Source organism: Lagenorhynchus albirostris, chromosome 4 (genome assembly GCF_949774975.1).
Source record: "Lagenorhynchus albirostris chromosome 4, mLagAlb1.1, whole genome shotgun sequence".
NCBI lineage: Eukaryota > Metazoa > Chordata > Mammalia > Artiodactyla > Delphinidae > Lagenorhynchus > Lagenorhynchus albirostris.
In genome coordinates, this window is record NC_083098.1 from 143742747 (window position 1) to 143748746 (window position 6000).

Sequence of the window (6000 nt, forward strand, 5' to 3'; positions counted from 1 at the left end):
CAATTATTCTTCAATAAAGATGTTAAACAAACAAACAAAAAAAAGTAGGAATAAACCTACCTAAGGAGACAAAAGACCTGTATGCAGAAAACTATGACACTGATGAAAGAAATTAAAGATCATACAGACAGATGGAGAGATATACCATGTTCTTGGATTGGAAGAATCAACATTGTGAAAATGACTGTACTACCCAAAGCAATCTACAGATTCAGTGTTATCCCTATCAAACTACCAATGGCATCTTTCACAGAACTAGAACAAAAAATTTCACAATTTGTATGGAAACACAAAAGACCCCGAATAGCCAAAGCAATCTTGAGAAAGAAAAACGGAGCTGGAGGAATCAGGCTACTGGACTTCAGACTATACTACAAAGCTACAGTAATCAAGACAGTGTGGTACTGGCACAAGAACAGAAAGATAGATCAGTGGAACAGGATAGAAAGCCCAGAGATAAACCCACGCGCATATGGTCACCTTATTTTTGATAAAGGAGGCAAGAATATACAATGGAGAAAAGACAGCCTCTTCAGTAAATGGTGCTGGGAAAACTGGACAGCTACATGTAGAGGAATAAAATTAGAACACTCCCAAACACCATACACAAAAATAAACTCCAAATGGATTAAAGAGCTAAATGTAAGACCAGACACTATAAAACTCTTAGAGGAAAACATAGGCAAAACACTCTATGACATAAATCACAGCAAGATTCTTTTTGACCCACCTGTAGAGAAATGGAAATAAAAAATAAACAAATGGGACCTAATGAAACTTAAAAGCTTTTGCACAGCAAAGGAAACCATAAACAAGACGAAAAGACAACCCTCAGAATGGGAGAACATAGTTGCAAATGAAGCAACTTACAAAGGATTAACCTCCAAAATTTACAAGCAGCTCATGCATCTCAATATCACAAAAACAGCCCAATCCAAAACTGGGCAGAAGACCTAAATAAACAGTTCTCCAAAGGAGATACACAGATTGCCAACAAACACATGAAAGTATGCTCAACATCAGTAATCATTAGAGAAATGCAAATCAAAACTACAGTGAGGTATCACCTCACAGCAGTCAGAATGGCCATCATCAAAAATATCTACAAACAGTAAATGCTGGAGAGGGTGTGCAGAAAAGGGAACCCTCTTGCACTGTTAGTGGGAATGTAAATTGATACAGCCACTATGGAGAACAGTATGGAGGTTCCTTAAAAAACTAACAATAGAACAACCATACGACCCAGCAATCCCACTACCAGGCATATACCCTGAGAAAACCATAATTCAAAGAGAGTCATGTACCACAATGCTCATTGCAACTTTATTTACAATAACCAGGACATGGAAGCAACCTAAGTGTCCATCGACAGATGAATGGATAAAGAAGATGTGGCACATATATACAATGGAATATTACTCAGCCATAAAAAGAAACGCAATTGAGTTATTTATAGTGAGGTGGATGGACCAAGAGACTGTCATACAGAGTGAAGTAAGTCAGAAAGAGAAAAACAAATACCATATGCTAACACATATATATGGAATCTAAAAAAAAAAAAAAGTGGTCAGAAGAACCTAGGGGCAAGACAGGAATAAAGAGGCAGACCTACTAGAGAATGGACTTGAGGATACGGGGAGGGGGAAGGGTAAGCTGGGACAAAGTGAGAGAGTGGCATGGACATATATACACTACCAAATGTAAAATAGCTAGTGGGAAGCAGCCGCATAGCACAGGGAGATCAGCTCGGTCCTTTGTGACCACCTAGAGGGGTGGGATAGGGAGAGTGGGAGGGAGGGAGATGCAAGGGGGAAGAGATATGGGGACATATGTGTATGCATAACTGATTCACTTTGTTATAAAGCAGAAACTAACACACCATTGTAAAGCAGTTGTACTCCAATAAAGATGTTTAAAAAAAAAAAAAAGATGACTTACAAATACTGAGAGAAAAGGGGGTTGAGAAAGAGAAGCTAGCCAAAGAGACCAAGAAGTAGTAGTCAGAAAGCTAGGAGAAGTAGAAGATAATAGTGCTGAAGAGTCAAAATTTTTTAAGGATTGGGGTCCAAAGGTTCAAAATCAAGATGTGATCATTCACATCCATCTAGTCGGTAACATTTTAGAAGTCTGAATGTCAATGCTGGCAGAGATGTTGAAAAACAGCACAGGAACTCTCAGGTGTACTGTCTTTGGGAGTATAAATTGGTATAATCATTATGAGGGCAATTGGCAATATTTATTTACTAAAATCAAACGTGTGGGGCTTTCCTGGTGGTGCAGTGGTTGAGAGTCCGCCTGCCGATGCAGGGGACACGGGTTCGTGCCCCGGTCCAGGAAGATCCCACATGCCGCGGAGCGGCTGGGCCCGTGAGCCACGGCCGCTGAGCCTGCGTGTCCGGGGCCTGTGCTCCACAACGGGAGAGGCCACAACAGTGAGAGGCCCGGGTACCACAAAAACAAAAATAAAAACAAAACGTGTGTAAACCAGCAATTCCTCTAGGATATCTATATATATCTATATATACCTGTGTATATATACATATATGTGTGTCTGTGTATATGTGTGTGTGTGTGTGTGTGTATATATATGTATACACACACACACACACACACACACACACACACATATATGCCCTGTAAACATTCCCACGCATTTGCCAGAGAGACGTGCAAGAATGTTCATCACAGTATTGTTTATAATAATGAAATTTGGAAATAAAATGTAACATAAACAAATTTTACTATATTCATTTAATGAAATGCTGTACAGTTAATACAAATAAGCTAGCATTAGGTGAATCAAGGATTGCTCTCTAAAACAGTAGTGATCAAAAAAGTTAAATGGCATTGTATTATGTTTCTTATATGTAAATTTTTTATGTGAGATAAGACTAAGTATCATTTATGGATATATTCACATAAAGTAAAAGTTTAAAAACAGGTTTGGGAATTATACACTGTCCAGAACCACTGTCCTGAATTCTGGACAGTGGTTCTCTTGAAAGGAGGGAGAGCCACATAGGGGATCTAGTTTTTATTTCTTAAAAAACATGTTTGAGATAAATATGGCAAAATGTTAACATTAGGTGTTTTTGTTGATTTGGGGTCTATGTGGGATACTTCGTACAAAGTTAAAAAACAACAACAACAATTTTTTTATTCCCCATTGAAAAAGTGGGTGGACAAAAATAGACTAATACTAAGATAATACTATAACTCACTCAGAAAGTAGGGAAAAAGTCAACAATTGAAACAAATGCTTCTTTGGTTTCTATACTCTCCCAGAAGGTTAAGGGTACTTTTACTGATTTATCAAGAGTGATGAGAAAAGCAGGAGGAAGGGTTACCATGATGTGTAACATAATTTTTCAGGAAGAAAGGAGGCTCAAATAATACCTAAAACGTTATTGCCCTTTGTAATTTCCAAAGTGTTTATATATAGGTACTATTATCCTTCCTTTACAGATGGAGGTATGTTACATGACTTGCTAAAAGGTGCCCAGCTAGTAGTAGAGAGCTGGGTCAAAGGACCCGTGTACATCTTTCCCTGTGTTCCTTCTTGCCTTATCAGCTGGGTGTTCAAGTTCACAAAACTAGATGTTAGAGCAGGAACTTGAACCCAGGTTTTCGTTTCAAGACAAACTAAACTATGCTATGTTCCTGGACCACATACATTTGCTTAAAGAGCTATTACTGAAGTTAAATGCCTTGTGCTGTTTAGAACTGCCTTAGAAGAAAGAATTGTTGAAATTTTTAAAAAATGAGTATTTTCTAAACTATGCATTTTTACACAGTATTTGTTTACCCTTTTTGATATATATGACACTGCTTTATGTTTCAAACTTATCTCTTTTTTCCCTATAACCTCCTGTTATGCTGGTGTTTGGATTTCCTTTTACAATGGGGAAGTGGATTTTTAAGATGGTGAAGGTAAGTGTCATAAGATCATTTACCAGTTCTGTGAATTGGAAACTACCATCCTTTATCCCTTAAGTGAAATGCAGTGTTTTGCAAAAGAGACCACTCCAGTGGCTAAGATGCCCGTGGTAATGTGGCCAAGAGCTGTATGTTATAGACGTATTGATTATTAGAGATTGCCAGGCTGTCTTGCTAAAGTATTATAATTAAAACCCAAGATAACAGGGTCTATTCTGTACCTTACCTTTCACCCCAGCTACAATATTATACTTCAGGCCAAAGAGTGACTCTTCCTGAGTGCAGTGGGGGGAAAACATTACCATTAGTGAAAACTATCATAAACTCACAAATACTAGTTTTTATTAGATCTTGCAGTTAGGAAGTCCTTCATAAACTTAGCAGAACTGGATTCCACAGGGTAGTGGGAATTGAAGCCAGGGAACCGAGGTGAGCAGTGCGTGGAAGTGAGGACATACAGGTTTCAGGAGAGGCCGCTCTGTCAGAAACCTTTGAATGAGATAGAAAGGGAAGACGGAGGGCAGAAACAACAAGAAGATAAAGGGGTAAAAAGAAGGGTCATGATAGTTGAGAGATTTGAGCATGATTATAATTAGAAGGAAAGGAACTTGTAGAGGAGGGAGAAAATTGATGGAGTTAGGTCCCAAAGGACGTAGGCCTTGAAAAAGACACCCTTTCTTGGAAACAAAAAGGAAGTAAGAGAATGGTGTAAGCCAATTTATAGCTGTGAGAGAAGAGGTTTGTACTAGATGGTCTCAATATTTTTTGTGAAGTGGAAAGTATGCTGTTTGTGAAGTAGGAGGGGTAAAAGGTTAGTTTGGGAGGGATCTGAAGAGAGAATGGAGGGAGTTTGGAATATTCAGCTGACTAAAGAAAAAAGCATTAATGAACAGTGTTAACCACTGAATTGAGTTTGGAAATCATGAAAGCGTAGTGGTTTTTATGATTGCTTCTAGTACCTCAGCTGAATGGCTTCTAGAACCAGGCATATTACAGGACTGACCCAGAATTGTGAGCTGGATGACGACGGATGAAGGAGAAAGACGAGGATGAAGGGAAGGAGGTTGAGGCGTTGGTGCCTGGCAGAATATGACACTGTTCTAGACATGTGTGTTGGAAGAGAGACACCAGGGAAGGAAAAACATGGAGGGGGATTGAAAGCACTGGTGAGAGAAGAGGCCATATGACCAATTAAGAGATCCAGGCCAGATATGGAAAGACATGGGACCAAGAATAAACTGGAAGAAAAGGCAGCATCACAGGAATGAAGGTCTTTTTTTTTTTTTTTTTTTTAGGAATGAAGGTCTTGATGCGATTGTGGCATCAGGCATACTGAGGATGCTGTCTGTGGATGGAAGGATAAGGGTATTGAAATCACTCAGAACTACTCCATAATAAAGCAGAGAGTGTGGCAGTGGCCCTGGAACTGCGAGGCTTGGGTGTTTAACAGACCATCCACACGAATATTGAAATCGCCTAGGAAGTGATGAAATGAATTGGGGTTTAAAGGAATAAAATGCTCCAGGTATAATGTTACTGTGGAGAATGATCTGGAGATAAATGGCTGTTAGGGACAAAGCAAGGTCAAGGGTGACAAAATCGGATGGAATAAACCTCAAAGGAATGAAAGTTTTTACAGGAGAGTGAAGTGCTTTAGACGAGGCTACAGGACAAAAAAGGGTAATACCAATTCTGAGCCTCGTGGTACATGCAGTTTGAGGAAACTGCAAAGGAAGTAGTATCTTTGAGAAAGGAGTCAAGGACATTCATCAGAAAAGCTGTACATGTATCGGTGAGTTTGTTTATAGTGGAATAGGTGGCCAAGGCCCACACTGGAAGGGGCTAAGGGAGGATTTTTGTGGGAAAAGTAGAGATGAGGGGTCAAGAGGGTGTGCTGTCAGGTACACAGCAGTTTGGAGCTGGAGACAAGAAGTGAGAGGAAGCTGATGGATGGCTGAGGAGTCTGCCTTCTGAGCAGGGACCAGGAATGACAACTATTTGGATGGAACTATAGTTTCTCAGCTTTCTGTCTAGTTGCTTTGACCCTGGTTAACCGAGGGTCCC